Raw genomic sequence first — 17,877 nt, 5'->3', positions numbered from 1 at the left:
TAAAAAGAAAGAAAAAAATTCATTTTCAAAACATCTTCGTCCATAAATCTGATGTTGCTGCACTTCTGGGGATGAAAGACATTGGGTAATACTGTGGATAAAAGAGACAACATTATCAGAGGTGGAGTCATCCTGTCCACTTTGATGGCTACTTTTTAACTTGCAGGAGTTCCTTCTGGCTGTGTCTATTTGGAAAGATTTCATTTTCAAGGTTGACTGGACACTGGTTTAATCTGGAGAGCTTGGCCTGTTCAGCCTTTACTCTCACTGCCTAGTTCCTTCTCAGAATTGATGCTACTTTTCAGCAACCCTTGCAAATGCTTTTTCTAAAAATGTTCTCAGCAAAATCAGAATCCTAATTATCCCTTCTGAAGCAGATGGCCTAGTGCCACCTGCTCCCCCTCTCCTCTTCTCTTCCAAAATAAATTTTCCTCTTGACCAAACTCTCTTGATTTTGCATTGGCATTTTATAGCATTGTACAAATTATGCAGCACTTAAATCACACCTAATTACCATCCCTGCTAGCAGGGCTTGCTACCCAGAATGAAATGGGAGAGCCCAAAGAAGCCAGAAAAGAATCAGCCATTTGAAGGGAGAATCAAATATGTGCAGTTTGCTGTTTTCTGCTAGAAAGACTGGGAACTCAAGACTATCAGCTCTTGACACACACACCCTGTTCCCCACCCAGCTGAGTGAATAGTTTAAAAAGCCTTATTCCGACTGTGTTGTTGAAGTAATACCATGTGATTATACATGAAGATCTGGTAGAAAGAGCTCTCCAGTTCTTTGAAAAGATTTTTGGCAAAGGAGAATGAGTATGATGTCTATGGAAGAAGCTTTGGGCAAGAAAGGCCACAGCCAAGGTCTTGCAGAGCAGCCTCTTTTCACAGAGGAAACTGATAGTTAAATTCCAGAGAATGTCTGCTGATCTGGGTTTTTCTTATCCATTTATTTAAAAAATTCCCAACTCTGGATTAGTTTGCTTTTATTCTTTAGTGGTTCTGAGCCAGTTTTTTTCCTTTAGTTTGCAGAATGCTCAGATGTACAATGATTTTTAACATGAATCAAAGTCAAATATAATTATGTATAGTCTTGCAGAGTAAATTTTAAATAATTTTTATATAACCTGTGCATCTGCAGTTGTAGCTGCTGAGGTCCCACCATTAAGGGTGGGTGGATACATTGACGAAATTCTCAAAATTTTTGGCATGCTGAAGGTACTTCTCTGGTTCACATGCTACACAATTTTCTCATTTTAATGGGATTTAAAGGCAGTTTAGAAATTAAATGCATCTACTTAGTATGTCATTTAGTACTACCACAATGATATGTACATCTTTGTACATGCTGTCTCTTCTTCCTGAAATGTCTTTTTTCCCATCTGTAGTTTTTTCTAATTCACCATTCACCTCACTCCCTGTGTTTCTTTGACATTGTGCACTTCTTTTTACTTGTCAACATGAAAAGGTGAGTTCCTTGAGATCAGGAGCTGTGTCTTTTTTTATCTTAGTTTTCACTATATCCTCAGTGTCTACCACAATGCTGGCACCAAATAGTAGATGCCAGATAGATGTCACTAAATTTGGGAGAATAGCAAGCATATTCTCTAGTTTGCCTGTGTTACCTTTCATGGTTTCCTTGGAAGAAAGCATCCCCCTGCAACAATGTTGAGCTATTAGGAGCTATGCTTTGGGGCATAGATGCTGCACTGGCTGTCTTCAGGGTCATTATGGCCATTTGGCCTGGAAAACAATCTTTTAAAGGTATCTCGAGGGTCTGATGCAGAGAGTGACATTCATTTTCTCCTAAGTGGGAAAAGTATCGAGCATATTACTGTTGCACTTCAAGCTGACACCTTTTGTTCCCTATTTGAAAGAATAAAAATGGTTGTTGAAATATTTAAGAAAGGCAGCAAAAGAAGTAAAATTTTGTAAAAAACACAAAATAAAATAGTTGAAATTAATGTGTCACTAAATACCAATAAAACTGAAAAAAACTAATTATTTTATATCCTGTAATATTTATTTATTCATTTAAATTTTTTTTATTGATTATGCTGTTACAGTTGTTCTATTCCCCCCTTCATTCCCCTCCACCCTACCCCCCCATCCCCACCATTACCCCCCCTTTAGTTTATGACCATGTGTCTCAAGTCCTTTAGATTCTATATTTCCCATGCTATTCTTGCCCCCCCATCTATTTTCTATCTACTGTCTATGCTACTTATTTTCTGTACCTTCTCCCCCTTCTCCTCCTCCCACTCCCCTGTTGCTAACCCTCCTTGAGATCTTCATTTCTATGTTTCCACTCCTGATCTAGCTGTCCTTTTAGTTTGCTTTCATTTTAGGTGTGGTTGTTAATAACTGTGAGTTTGCTGTCCTTTCACTGTTCATGTTTCTTTAACTTATTTTTCTTAGATAAGTCCCTTTAGCATTTCATATAATAAGGGCTTGGTGATGATGGATTCCTTGAATTTGATCTTATCTGAGAAGCACCTTATCTATCCTTCCATTCTAAATGAAAGTTTTGCTGGATAGAGCAATGTTGGTTGTAGGTCTTTGGTTTTCATGACTTGGAATACCTCTTTCCAGCCCCTTCTTGCCTGTAAGGTCTCTTTTGAGAAATCTGCTGACAGTCTGATGGGAACTCCTTTGTAGGTGACTGTCCCCTTAGCTCTTGCTGCTTCTAGGATTCTCTCCTTCATTTTAATTTTGGCTAATGTAATTATGATGTGCCTTGGTGTGTTCCTTCTTGGGTCCACCTTCTTTGGTACTCTCTGAGCTTCCTGGATTTCCTGGAAGTCTATTTCCTTTGCCAGATTGGGGAAATTCTCCTTTATTATTTGTTCAAATAAGTTTTCCACTGGTGGCTGTGCCTTTGCCCCTTCTGGTAAGCCCCTATAATTCGGATGTTGGAGCGTTTAAAGATGTCCTGGAGGTTCCTAAGACTCTCCTCATTTCTTTGAATTCTTGCTTCTTGACTCTTTTCTGTTTGGCCATTATTTGCTTTCTTCTGGTCCACTCCATTGATTTGAGTCCCAGTTTCCTTTTCATTGCTATTGGTGTCCTGTGCAATTCCATTCATTTCAATTAGTTTCGCCTTCATATATTTGTCTAATTTGTGGCTATAATCAACCAGTTCTTTGAGGATCCTGATGACCAGTGTTTTAAACTGTGCGTCTGAGAGTTTTGCTATTTCTTCATCGCTTAGATTTATGGGCTCTGGGGCTTTGAGATCTTGCGACATTTTGGGTCCGTTCTGGCCCTTTAAGTGTGAGAGGCGGTGCCTTTGAATCCCAGGACGCTGGGTTGTGACGCTGTATGTGGGGGCGTGGTCAGAGCTGGGAAATGGCGGCGCCCTCCATAGCCGCTTGCTGCGGGGACCCGCTGCCCCGGTCCAACCGCCCACTCCCTCGCCTGTCCGCCCGCGCACAAATGGGCGACCACAGTCAACACGCAGCACCGCTTCCCCGCTGTCTCCTCCACGGTCGCTCGCCTGGTCACTCGCTGGGTCGCTCACTAGGTACAACCCTGCGCCTGGATTCCACGTCTGGATTCCGCACCTGAGTCCGTCTGACCGAGTCCTCCTGTGCAACCCCTCACCAGCCGCTGGTTTCGCCCCTTACCGGTCAGGCTGAAGAATTTGTGGTTAACGGACTTCCGAAAAGTTCAATTTCTCGTGTTCTGGCTGTGTTTTCTGTTGCTAATATTTAGTTGTCTCTAAACTTGGTGGTGTGAGAAGGCACGACACCTCCACCTATGCCTCCATCTTGGCGGAAGTCCTGTATCCTGTAATATTTAATACATAAAGTATATAATACATGTTAGAAAACATGAACAAAGTAAACACTGTGAAGTCACAACCCAACTTAAAAACTAAAATATTAAAAATATGCAGTTGACTTTTGAACAAGAAGAGTTATTAGGGGTGCCCACCAAGTTGAAAATCCGCATTTAAGTTCAGCCTTTTGAATCTGCAGATTTAACCAACTGCAGGTTGAAAAGACTATTTTGGGCTGGGAAACTGTGGTTGGGAATTCAAAAATGCTGTTTTTGACTTGCAGCATGCTGAACCTGTGGATGAAAGAGCCACAAAAGGAAGGGCCCACTGGATTTATTGAAAAAAATCTGCATATACTTACTAATATACATGGCTTCCAGCAGCTCTAAACCCCTGCTGTTCATGGGTCAACTGTAGTTTCATCAATGTGCCCTTTCTCCATCCCAAGCCCAGTCTCTGCCTCTGAGGTAAGTGGTCTCTTGAGTTTTGGAATTGTTGCTGCTATTTTAGATAATAAGGAGGCAGAAATGCCATAATGGGGATTCACATCATTTCTACAAATCTTCAACTGAACTTGCCTATTAAGCAGTTGTTTCTATAGCTCATTAATCCATCCATTCATTCATTTAATAAATGTTTGATTTCCATGGGCCAGACGTATACTCAGTTTGGAGCAGAAGTGGGAACAAGCTATAGTTACAGCTGTCACAGCTCATAATCTAGTGGAGGATGCAGCACACGGTGACCAGTGCTATAGAATGGCACCTTCAGGAAGCTCCTGGGGGGCTGCCAGTCAACCTTAGATAAGGTGAAAAACAAGGCATTAAGCTGGTTCAGGTGGAATCAGTGCATGCAAAGACCTGGGAGCACATAAAATCTGGAGCATTTGGGGGAACTGTGTGTAGCACAGTTAGAAATGAACTGTAAAGAGCAAGTCTGGGAGTGGGAGTGATGAGTCTGAAAAAAAAAAACAGGACTAAGTCATAGAGAACCGTGTATGACATTATTATTTCTTTTTTTTAATTTATTTATTTATTATTATTATTTTTTGTATTGATTATGCCATTACATTTGCTCTATTCCCCCCCTCCATTCCCCTCCACCCTGCATACCCCTCCCCCACCATTTTCCCCTTTAGTTCATGAACATGTGTCTCAAATTCTTTAGATTCTGTATTTCCCCAACTATCCTTACCCTCCCCCTATCTATTTTCTATCTACTGTCTATGCTACTTATTTTCTATACCTTCTCCCCCCTTCTCCTCCTCCCACTCCCCTGTTGCTAACCCTCCAGGAGATCTTCATTTCTATGGTTCTGCTCCTGATCTAGCTGTCCTCTTAGTTTGCTTTGTTTTAGGTGTGGTTGTTACTAACTGTGAGTTTGCTGTCCTTTCACTGTTCATCTTTTTTATCTTCTTTTTCTTAGGTAAGTCCCTTTAACATTTCATATAATAAGGGCTTGGTGATGATGAACTCCTTGAATTTGGTCTTATCTGAGAAGCACTTTATCTGTCCTTCCATTCTAAATGAAAACTTTGCTGGGTAGAGCAATCTTGGTTGTAGGTCTTTGGTTTTCATGACTTGGAATACCTCTTTCCAGCCCCTTCTTGCCTGTAAGGTCTCTTTTGAGAAATCAGCTGACAGTCTGATGGGAACTCCTTTGTAGGTGACTGTCCCCTTAGCTCTTGCTGCTTCTAGGATTCTCTCCTTCATTTTAATTTTGGCTAATGTAATTATGATGTGCCTTGGTGTGTTCCTTCTTGGGTCCACCTTCTTTGGGACTCTCTGAGCTTCCTGGATTTCCTGGAAGTCTATTTCCTTTGCCAGATTGGGGAAATTCTCCTTTATTATTTATTCAAATAAGTTTTCCACTGGTGGCTGTGCCTTTGCCCCTTCTGGTACCCCTATAATTCGGATGTTTGGAACTCTGGTACGTTTCAAGATGTCCTGGAGGTTCCTAAGCTTCTCCTCATTTTTCTGAATTCTTATTTCTTCATTCTTTTCTGTTTGATCATTTTTTTCTTCCTTCTGGTCCACTCCCTTGATTTGAGTCCCAATTTTCTTTCCATTACTATTGGTTTTCTTTGTGTTACCATTCATTTCAATTAGTTTAGCTTCCATATGTTTCTCTAATTTGTGACTAAAATCAACCAGTTCTGTAAGGATCCTGATAACCAGTGTTTTGAACTGTGCATCTGAAAGACTGGCTATTTCTTCATTGCTTAGATCGATTGGTTCTGGGGCTCTGAGTTGTCCTAGAGCCATTTTTGGTCTATTCGTGCTGTTAAGTAAGCGGAGCGAAGCCTTAGTTGTTTACCAGGATGGGGCGACCCAGGTCGCTGGTTTGTGATGCTGTGTGTGGGGGCGTGGTCAGAGAGGGAGCAATGGCGGTCCTCTCCGCTAGCCCAGCCTGTCCAGTCACTCCACTCTCCACGGGCTTGTTTATCTGATCGGAATTGTGCGAGCCTGCTGCCCTGCGCAGGCTTCCCTTCTCACTGGTTTCTCCGCACGCAGATGCGTGTGACTGACCGAGACAGCCCGCCGTGCCTCTTCCCTGTGCGCTCCCGTAGCTAGCTCGCATCAGTACCTTCGGCTGCTCAAATCTAAGAACAAGTATTTTTAACAACAATCACAACCAAGCAACACGGAAAATTGACAATACGGAGTCCAGAGGACAACTAAATGCTCAGCTAAACCAGTAAGAGAAGCGAAACCAGTAGCGGAGCAGGTTAGCAAGAAAAAAATCCCCGTGTATGACATTATTAACCAGCACATGTTTTTTGAACATATCCTATGTGCAAAGCACTGGGCTTGGCAATAGGGACATGAGAAGTTAAAAGTAATCATTGCATTTGAGGAACTTAAAATCTTGTGAAATGGAACATATATATGGGTTCACGCAAACACACAAGGGCACAAAAATGCCATCAACAACACAGAGATGGCTAGGTTCTAAATAATTGTCAATCTACCTAGGGATATGCAAAACCTTGAAGAAATATTTGAGACTGAAGATGTCAATAACATGGTCTAAATCAGGTCCTCAGAATGGTCAGGTGTTTTGCTGGCAAAGGCAAAAATAATGAATGGTACATTAAATAGATTATCAGATGCTTCTGATTTCTAACTGCCCTTTGTTCTGTTTCAAACCTGTCCAAAACCCACCAGCTATCCTGAATAGTGTGATATTCTCTAAGATGGAACTGTCTAATAGAAATTTTTGTAGTGATGGAAATATTCTAGGAAGACTTTCAATAGCTGGTGTGCAGGCAAAGCCTGCAATAGAAATGAGGATGGGAGCTGGTGTTAAATGAGAAAGGTAGATGAACTTGGTCTTCATGTGCATGTGCAGTGAGACCCCTCTCCATAGATGAAGCAATTCCACTTAGGTGGGTTTTGTGGGTTCTAGCCTCTTCTCTCACCACTCCCTGCACTGCCCCTAATGATATTATTTTATTACCTCAAGCTTTTTAATGCCCCTGTCCCTTTTGCTTATTCGATTTACTCTGCTATGAAGGTCTTCATCTGCATTTTGCTACCTGTCTACTCATCCTTCAAATCCCACCTCAATGGAGCCTTCCTCTACCACCGGTCACAAACATAGGCTTTTCTGTGGTCTCAAGAAGTGTGGTTACAATTCCTCCAGCGTTTATCACACCTACTCTCAGCCCCCTTGAAGGGCTTGCTTATTCATTTTCCTCTCTAAGCAGAGACATGCGCATAGTAGGTTAAGAAAAATATATGTTGATTCTGAGAGGGCATTCTACTTCTGTGATGGTACAGTTCCTATGAAGCTGTTAACCCAGCACCCTCCACTGATAAACATCCAGCATGTCAGAGGAAAATGTGGCTTGTCTTTATATATTCCTCCCTGTCGTGAATTCTCAGCAGAACTAGGATCTGCTTTGATGAGCAAGCTGATTAACAATAGGCAAAACTAAACAGGCTTGGAAAAGAGCCACTTGAACACGTTCACCTCGCAAGGATTAGCTTAAGCCTTTCTTTATAATCTTCAGTGAGAACAAGAAAAGCAAAGGGAAAAATTCATTCCAATTCAACCCATACAAAGGGATATAGAATTGGATGCAAACTCATTTAATATATACAAACAGATGCCTTAAGTACTCAAGGGCTTAAGTAAAAGAGAAAACTGGCTGAGGCTTCTGTAGGTGAATGGATGTCTGTTCCCAAATTTGTGGCTGACAGGTGGTGGTCAGACTTCCTACAGGTTGAAGAGTACCCTCAGTTAGTGTCCTTTGGAGGCACCTTCAATGTTGTTTTGGGTACATCCAACAGATCCCCACTCAGGCTGTGCCAGTAATCAGCTAGGGTCCCTAGTGGTTCAATTAATAATAATAATCACTAATATTTACTAAGAATTTTCTTTGTACCAGGTGCTGTTATAAGCCCTTTACCTGTGTGAACTCATTTGTCATGGCAACCCTATGTCATAGGACTATTATAATCATCTTCATTTTGCATTTGAGAAACCGTGGCCCAGAGAGGACAAGTAACTTATTTAAGGTCTCACAGCTTGTGTCTGGGTATGCAGTGGTGGGATCTGGGCTTTTTGTTTAGAGTTTGCACATGTAAGAACAGCGCTGGTCTGACCCTCCAACAGGGTTAGAGAGGTTCAGCAGAAATATGCACACTTCCAGCTTGTTCTGTGGATGGTGTTAGGGGCTGAATTGTGCCCCCTTAAATCCCTGGGTTGAAGTCCTAAACCTCGGTGCCTCAGAACGTGACTGCATTTGGAGCTTTGAAGAGCTGATTAAATGAAAATGAGGTCATTAGGGTAGGTCATAATCCAATGTGACTGTGTCCTTATCAGAAGAGCAAATTTGGACCCAGACATACCGAGGGAACGCCATGTGAGGGACAGGACAGCCATCTATAAGATGACAAGAGAGACCTCAGAGGGAACCAACCCTGCCAGCACCTTGGTCTTGGACCTCTAGCCTCCAGTATTATGCAAAACTAAAATTTTGTTTTTTAAGCCACACGGCCTGTGGTACTTTTTATGGCAGTCCTAACAAACGAATACAGATGGTCAGAGGTGGTTAGTGTTGTGCCCACCTTTGTTTTCCAAGACAGTACTGCTGAGGAGCTGGGCGTCCCTGGGCATCAGGTCTGGGAAGGTGGTCAGGGGTTCTTGTGGGGACATGCTGGCTGGCTGGTGGTGAGCAAAGCCCTCTGCCCTTCCAGTCTGCAGCCACTGACCTCTGGCTGCTTGCTATTGGATTTGTAGACCCTTGTCAAATCATCCTCAAGTGCAACATAATAAACTTCAGGGAGTGCTCTGAGGGAGTTGTTTTGCTGAAGGCCTTTGGGCTTTTCTTTCATAATGTATGGTTCCCTGGAAACCGAAACAAAAGGCTTGGACAGGTACCTACTGATGGCTGGGAAATTCCCTTAGGTGATGGAAATCACACTAAATTACTCCTGACCCTAGCTCCCCAGTGCAGAACAACCCAAACAGAAGAAAGCTCTGGGATCATCTTGATAGAGGCTGTTTCTTAAACACTGATGATTTCCCTCCAAGCTCATTAAAATACCGAGAAGATTAGAAAATCCAATTAAATCAAGATCCCAAATGGTGTTGTCTTATTATGTCTGAGCTTGGTATCAGGTAGGTCTGAGGAAATGGCATCTAAATTTTATTCTGATTGCATTCTTATGCAGACATCATTGCTTTATTTCATAGACCAATGTCTCTTTCTAATAGGCTTCCAACATGGAAAATTGTGAGCTGTTACAGTGGAGGTGATTTCTAGTCTTTCATCTCTTCCCTTTGGCCAATGAGGAGAAAATTCCCACATGCTTGGGTGTGTGTGTATACATAACTGCACAGAATAAATTGAGTTCCACTTATATATCTTTTTAAACCACACAAGAGTTTAAAACCCACCCTCACTTGTGATTCTGATTCTGAAGCAAAAATTTTTTTTTGGTTTTGTCACTTGAAAGCTAGTTTACACCATGTAATTAGCTTGGGTTAAAGGCTAACTTTTCTTTCTGGCAATCAAAACCTGAAAGAAACCTCTGCTATGCTGTGCTGAAGAAGATATAAAAAAAGAGAGAGGGAAGGCCAGTCACTCTCCTCATCCTGACTTGGTGGACAGGACTCAATGACTTGAAATAAAAGCTACAGGGTGCTCACCCATGGGATCCTAACTGCAGACAAGCGGTAGTACAGAGGTGACTGGGAGAGGACACGTCTCGGGAGGGTCTGCTTTGCTCTTGACAGCACCCCAGTTCTGAGAACCACACCTCCATCCAAGGGGTCACAAGATGATTCACGAGTGTACCCTGGAACCCACATGCCAGCTCTCACTGTGACAATAGTGGATGCCTGAGCCTAATTAAGCCAACTTGTTTTTCTTCGACTAGCCGGTGGGATTGGCCCTGAGGCTGTGAATTTGGGGCCACCTTCTTTTGTGGGGTAGAGAAACAGAGAGAGCCAATCTGTGGGGACACGGGAATGAAGCAAGTGCCTGAGCAGAAGCTGCCTGTGGCCCTTCTCAGTCCTGTACTTGTGAGAGACACCTTTTCTCTTTTCAATAAACTCACTTTTCACATATGCTTCTCCATCTGGTTTCTGTAATGAGCAAATAGAGTTATAACCAAAGCACCTGGTTCATCAAACAAGAAGGTACCTTAGGACTGGAGTGGGTATGCGGGGTGGTCCATGGAGAACAACATCAAATGAAAACTCAATTCTTGAGGGCAAGAAAAAATTGTCTACATTTTCCCAATGCAAAGGGATCCAGAGTCTAAAAACTTTTCTTACTGGATTTGTAAGAAAGGACTCATCTTTTCTGTGAATGGCCGGTGGGGAATAGTAATTATTATTCTTGGCTTACTATAATCCCTGCCTTTTCTGTGGACTTGATGTAGAAATATTACTTTTATAAGAGCCTGAGACACATTCTTTAGTTTTTTTCTGTAGATCCACAAACAAAATTTAGCATTTTCCCTTATTGTAAGTGGAAAAACACAAAATTGGAAATATACAGAAAAGCATCACCTGAAATTCTACCATATGAAGGCAGCTACTTTAAACATTTTCTTAATTTAAAAAATCTAGCCATAGCTATCTGTCTAGATAACTGTATGTATCTAAGTATCTAGCTATATTTAGCAAATTAGCCAGCTGACTACCTCTATCTAGCTATGTAGTTAGTTGACTGTATTTGTATTATATATTGTCTTAAAAATAAGATCACATGGTACTTTTTTGGTGATATACCTTTTTTCTCTATGCAACATATCATTAACATTTTTATGTCATAAAAATATTTTACTATAACATTTTTAATGACTACATTGTGTTTATTATTGAAAATAATAATATTTCAGTCCAAATAATAAATAGTAGTCATTAAACATCTTTGTAGAAGAATTTTTGTTCATACTTAACTAATAGTTAATAATTAGTTAAAAATTATATAATAATAGTTATAATATTAGTTATAAAAATTATATAATAATAGTTAAAAATTAGTTATTAACTGAATATTCACAGGAAATAATATGTTTGAAAAACTATGTCAGCCAGTGGTGAACTGCAAGAGCCAATGACATCGCCAAACTGTGTCTCACAATGGTGATTGCATTTACCTTTCCACCACTGTATGGAAGTGCCTGTTTTCCCAAACTCTTGCCAACGCAGGGTATAGGTTTTTGTGCAAACAGGCCTAGATCTATCATTTACTAGTTTTTAATTAAGCTAAGTTTCTTAGTTTCTTAGTCTTAGTTTGGTGGAGCTAGTTTTATTAGTCTGTAAAGTGGAAAAAAGAAAAACGAATCTTTTCTAGGGCTATTTTAGGGGTCAGATAAGATGATCTATGGACACAGCACTGTACTTGAAAAATAGAAAGCATTTAATATATGTTTAGTCTTCTGCAGAAGACATAAAGATGAAATAGTCAAGAGCATGGTTTTGTAAACCAAGTCTCTTTTGTAAATTCTGAATTAAAATTCTGTCTTTAGCATTATCTAGTTGTACGACCCTGGGTAAGTTAACCTCTCTATGCCTTACTCCCTTGTCTGTAAAAGGTGGGGTATGAGGACAGTAACTTCCTCCAGGCTTGCTGTGAAAATTAAACAAATGAATTCATATAAAGTACTTAGAAGAGACTGATGATCATAGCAAATAATAAATACTAGCTATTGTTAATTTGTTTCATCTTCACTCAGTTCATATATTTAAAAAGTTATTTAATTTAATTTTCATTTATTTGATTAATAGTTTTATGTATATTAGTCACTTTTATTTCTTTTGCAAAATGCGCATTCATGTTCACCATTTTTCTGTTGGGGTGTTTCATTTATTTTGTGTTTTTTTAAAGGCATATACCCTCTTATTTTATGGTAGTCTAAAAACTCATGAAGTTATTTTAGGAACACAGAAGAGTTTGTGGCACAGATTTTGGTAAAGAGCAAAATGGTCACTAAAAAAAAAATTAGTTATTAACTGAATAACCAGGGTGATTCAACCGCATATAGCAAATTTTTAATTATGCAAATACTTGCAGTCGTTAATTATGTATATTTGTTTTGTTTATAATTTGTCATGTTTTAAGATACTAGAAGCAATTCTAATGATTGTTATTTAACAAAAAAATTTTTAACCTCATCTTAAATTCACTAACCCATTTCATTCAATGGCGATATTCAATGTTAAAAGGAACATGAAAACAAATGTGCACACAATTGCACAGTTTTCATGAAGGTCTATTTCATTTTTGGTGGGGAGCACATTTAACAGCTAAATGCATTTAAATAATGTGTAGGGGATCGCAGGATGGCAGCACTGATGACTGGACAGATAACCAAGTCAGCTGAAACCAGCTAACAAGTAACTGTCTACAAAGTGAAATCACAGCTCTTGTTTAGCTCATCCTTTGTTAGGATTATCTTCTTGGAGGGAAAAAAGCCTGCTGCTCACAGTGGAAATATAGTAAGACCAAATCTTCTGATATTCATCCCCAGAGGTTTCTTTCTGCTGGCTTAAGCGTCCAACTCCAGGGCAAGTTGTAGCCTCCAGCATTAACACTCTTCCCATCTACCTGAGCAGACAACATAAGCTTCACACCAGGCCTGAGTCTGAGTGTAGCCCACTCCAGTTAAACCAGAGTTGTTGACTTTTGCAGAATGGAAGCAGGGGGATCCAACTGATGTTTAGCTGCAGTGCCAAAGTGAGTGCAGTTGGTGCCTGGTGTCCAAGCAAAGCTCACTGAAGTGTCAAGATCTCTACATACTTTTTGATGAATGAGCCTCCAAGTTCTGTCCCATCATTGACATTAGTGTGTAGTTGGAAGTCCTTAGTCCTGTAGCCCATGACAAAGTCATTCCTTGTCAGCTTTGATTTGGCACTGTCAGAGGTCATCTGGTATCCAGCAAGCCAGCCCTGGTAACCAAAGGCAGCTGAACCATGGATGGCAGGGCCAGCAAATAAAAATCAACATTGCAACCAAGGTTTATACATTCTCTCTTGTAAGAAAACTTGATTTTACCACTTTTCTTTCCTGTGTTTGATGAAAAGGTGGTATCAAATGTCAGTTTCAAATCTTGACAAATCTGCCCTTCAGCTGTGATTTCTGTTCCCAGGGTGTTGTCCCTGTTCCATTTTTCTGTGACCTTTTATGTCTAGTCTCCAAGATCTCAGTAACTTTGCCAGCCTCTGTATTACAGGAACCAGATGTTGAGAATTCCATGCCACTTCATGACTTTATTTTCACATCCAGTTTCACCAACCCAAAACCAAATTCTTTGTTGAAACTCTCTTTGGCAACTATGCCAGGGTCAGCATGTGGTGGAGAGATATGCACTGGCAGTGCGCAACTGTCCATAGATCACCATGGCAAGGCCACAGGTAAAGGTGATTTGCTCCAGAAGGGCCACGGGGACCAACAGCATGCCCTCCTCCTGGGTGGGCTGCCTTGATCCTTATTTTGGATTTATGAGAACTCTATAGAAAATGTATGTAAGAACTACTTGTCATATATTTTACAAATATTATTTTTTCTTTATTCTTACCCAAGGATATTTATTCTTTGCTTTTAGAGAGAGAGGAAGGGAAAGAGAGCAACATCTATGTGAGAGAAATTCATTTGGTTGCCTACCATTCATCCTTGCAAGCACTGGACCTGTAGCCTGGCCATGTGTCCTGACTGGGAATCCAAAGCAACCCTTCAGCTACAGAATCTTCAACCAGCTGAGCCATACTGGCTAGGGTATATCTTGATTTATCACTTTTCTTTTTTTTTTTCAAGGTTTATTTTATTCTCATTCAAAAGAGAAGGGAAGGGAGAGAGAAAGAGAGACAGAGACACTGATGCAAGAAACACCAATTGGCTGCATTCTGCACATGCCCCAACCAGGTATTGAGCCCGTAACCCAGGCATGTGCCCTGACTGGGAATTGAAACAGTGGCCATTCCATTATGGAATGACAGCCCAACAGACTGGACCACATGGGCCAGGGCTATCTCTTGCCTTTTACTTTTTTACCCTGCTAAGGAACTGAGACATGGCATGACTCAAAAGAAGAAGATAAAGAATTCCATCTGCAACATTTCCATCAAAGAAATGACAGTTTAATAGAGAAAATGAGTCATATACAAATGCAAATACAGTAAGTAATGAGAAGCAACAGAATAAATACAAAGTGGTATCAACAATACTGGTGAGAATTGTCTACTTTTCAAGTAGCTTTTTCCATTGTTTTGTTGTGTAGGTCAGATGAGTTATTTTTGCACATTCAGTTGTTGAGCAGTACTTGCTGTTGAAATGTCTGTTATGAAGTGATCTTTATAGTTAAGGTGGTGTGAGGGTTGGATTAGAAGATGATCTGAAACCATGAGACCATCCAGAAGAATGTTGGCTATATCTGGGAATGAAGAGTTGAAGAACTGGGTTAGGACATAACCTTGGAGCTGTAATTGCAATGTTAGTCTGGAAAATGTGGTCCCCAGTCTTGTAGCCCTGTGAGGAAAGTGCAAGAGAGAGGGAAGAATTCTTTACACACAGTCCAACACAGCTGCAGTTTAGGATAGGGTGGTGAAAACAGTTCTTTTGGAGGCATTGGGTCCTGTAATAGCCCCAGATTCTGTTCACATCTTTCTGTCCCCCTTGCATATAAGTGTTGTTATTCTTTATCCTCATTTTTAAAATAGTCACTTTGAAGGTTTCTCTTTCTCCAATCTTGTACTCCTAAAATTCATTCCCTACTTTGCATAAAGAGTGATCTTTCTAAAATATAAATCACTATTTATATTTTACAAATATAAATAATATCACTATGACAGGGGTCTTCAGGAATAAGTCCTAAGCCATTGCATGACACTGAGGCATTGAGGTATTATGGGGGCAACTTTCTTCACAAGTTCCCCTGCTCACCATGGATGAAAGTAAACATGACTGAGACATGATGTGATCTGCTTGGGGAGGAGAGGTGGCCATTTTCCCAGAGGAAAAAGGCTGTGAGCAGTGGCCAGTTTCTCAGGGGAAAAGCATTGAGCCCCTTCTCTAGGGGCTTTTATTGGGTTGTAATACACAGGAATACAGGGAGGCAAAGACCAAACAGTAGATAACATTTCAAAGAAATCGGAGGGCTTAGTCTGAGTCAGAGTCTGTCAGGTAGAGTTTTAGAGTTTCCTGCTCGAACCCTTAACATATGAATGAAAGCACTCTTAGCAGAGCAGATTTCACAGGTTTATCAGCAAGTCTTTGTGATGCCAGATTTTTCCCCAGGACATGCTCTAGCGAGGCAAGGAGCTGCACCCCTCCCCATAAGATATTCAGGTTTAAGGGAATTAGAGCCAGGAAGCACTTCTCCCAGAGGACAGGGGACTTGTGCTATGTTGAAGCCTGGGGGCGAGAGTCCATTGCTCCCTCTTTGTTGCAGCCCCTGAGTCCTTCCATGAAGGCCTCCCAAGTGATCGAGTATGGCTTAGGTTTCCCCCCGCTGTGAGGGGTCTTACCCGTCATTGACTTCCTACCAAGCTTTGGGGGAAGGGGGAAGAAACTGAGGCAGCTTTTGCTACCAGAGACAGACTTTGTCTCCTGTGGCTCACATTCCAAAGCTCATCCCTTGCCCTCAGCCACAAAGGGATGGAGATATAATTCCTAGAACCAGGCAGAGTGGTCTACAACTAGGTATTGCATGTCCCAGCCCTGCCTGCCTTTCCCGCCACACCTCCCGTAGCTCCCTCTGATTCCTCCAGCTCCACTTGACAATTCCCAAACAACCATGCACTCTTGTATGTTGTACCTCATTTAAGTGACTCCTTTTGCATCTATTGTTCTCCCTTCTCTACTTCCTGACTCTTTGCCAAACCCTTGTATTTTCTGTCCTACTAAACCACTCAACTTCCTCATCTTCCTTGAAGCTAGTGGTGGCCATGGCATACTCTTTGAACAAAATGTTTTTGTCAGAAGTCACTGCAGAGGGGACCCATCCCCAAATAAACTCGCCTAGTTTGTCCAGGGAGTCTCTTGTTCCTTCACTCTTGTCGATTTCTCTTTTCTGGAAAGTATAAAGGAGACCTGGAAACACTGTAGCCACCTTTAAACTCCAAGGTAAGACTATGGAAATGAAAGATAACATGTGAAGATGATGAGGCAGAAAGGTGGAAAGAGCCTGGGTCCTTGACGACATGGAGGAGTTGCCATGCCAACTCTGCACTTGCCTCTCCTTGGTTTCTGATTGAGCTTGAGAGGTAAATTGTATCTGGGGAAGTTACTGATCAGTTTTCTTTGACTTGTATAGAACATTTCTTTTTTTAAATTTAATCTTTATTGTATTTTCCATTATTATTTAGTCCCCTTATACCCCCCTTCTTCCAGCAATCACCACACTGTTGTCCATGTCCTTGAGTCCTTTTTCCTTTTAGCTCAACCTCCCCCACCCCACTAGCTGTCATCTGCTCTCCCTCTGTGAGTCTATCTCTGTTTTGTAGAACATGTATCTAACTGACACAACCAAGTTCAGGTGTGTGGGGGCAACTTCTCCACGAGTCCCCCTGGTGCTACGGACACATGTGAATGAATAAATATGGCTGAGACATGCTGAGATCTGTTTGGGGAGGAGGAGTGGGCTGTGGCCAGTTTCTCTGAGGAGAAAAAGTCCCCGAGTACCCTCATCCATAGCCTTTTATTGGGTTGTAATACACAGGAATAGAGGGCAGCAAGGATCAAACATTAGATAACATATCAAAGAAATCTGAGGGCTTCAGAGTCTGAGTCAGTGTCTGTCAGGAAGACAGTTGCAGAAACTTTGGGAGACATACTCATTTCCTCTCGGACCCTTATCATATGAATGAAAGCACTCTTAGCAGAGCAGATTTCACAGGTTTATCAGCAAGTCTTTGTGATGCCAGATTTTTCCCCAGGACACGCTCTAGCGAGGCAAGGAGCTGCACCTCTCCGGAACAGGTATTTAGGCTTAAGGGGATTAGAGCCAGGAAGTGCTTCTCCCAGAGAACATGGGGACTCGGGCTTTGTTAAAGCCAGGGGGTGAGAGTTCATTGCTCTTTGTTGCAGCCACCCCCCCCCCCCCAGTCCTTCCATGAAGGCCTCCCAAGTGATTGAGTCTGGCTTAGGTTCCCCCCCCCCCCCCCCCGCTGTGAGGGGTCTTACCTGTCATTGACTTCCTACCAAGCTTTGGGGGCAGGGAGAGGAAACTGAGGCAGCATTTGCTACCAGAGACAGGCTTTGTCTCCTGTGGCTCACATTCCAAAACTCGTCCCTTGTCCTTAGCCACAAAGGGTGGAGATACAATTCCTAAAACTAGGTAGAGCAGTCTACTACACAGGTGTCACCCCTTCTAGGAATATCCCTGCCTTTTATCTGTTATCCTACACAAACCTGTATTTATTCCTGTACTTACTAGAATTTACCTTCATTTGTCTGTTTTTCATCCTGGAAATCTGAGCTCCTTAAGAGTGGAAGTTACCCCATTTCCCTTTGTCTCTCCATCATCAAACATAGTACCTGTTTCATAGCAGTACTTAATGACTACTGAGTATACACATTAGCCCTTCCAGAAGTGCTGATTTAGCATAGGGAGACTATAATGTGTGTGGATGTAGTG

At 41.5% G+C, this 17,877-nt stretch overlaps 1 pseudogene; it reads right to left on the bottom strand.

Annotated features, from left to right (window-relative positions):
• Nucleotides 1-12,764: 12,764 nt before the first annotated feature.
• On the bottom strand, nt 12,765-13,634 carry LOC119054845 (voltage-dependent anion-selective channel protein 2-like; annotated as a pseudogene).
• Between the last annotated feature and the right edge of the window lie 4,243 nt (nt 13,635-17,877).

The sequence above is a fragment of the Artibeus jamaicensis genome, unplaced genomic scaffold (genome assembly GCF_021234435.1).
Source record: "Artibeus jamaicensis isolate MK-2021 breed Jamaican fruit bat unplaced genomic scaffold, CSHL_Jam_final contig_585, whole genome shotgun sequence".
NCBI classification, from domain to species: Eukaryota; Metazoa; Chordata; class Mammalia; order Chiroptera; family Phyllostomidae; genus Artibeus; species Artibeus jamaicensis.
This window is presented reverse-complemented; position numbering and strand designations above follow the sequence as displayed.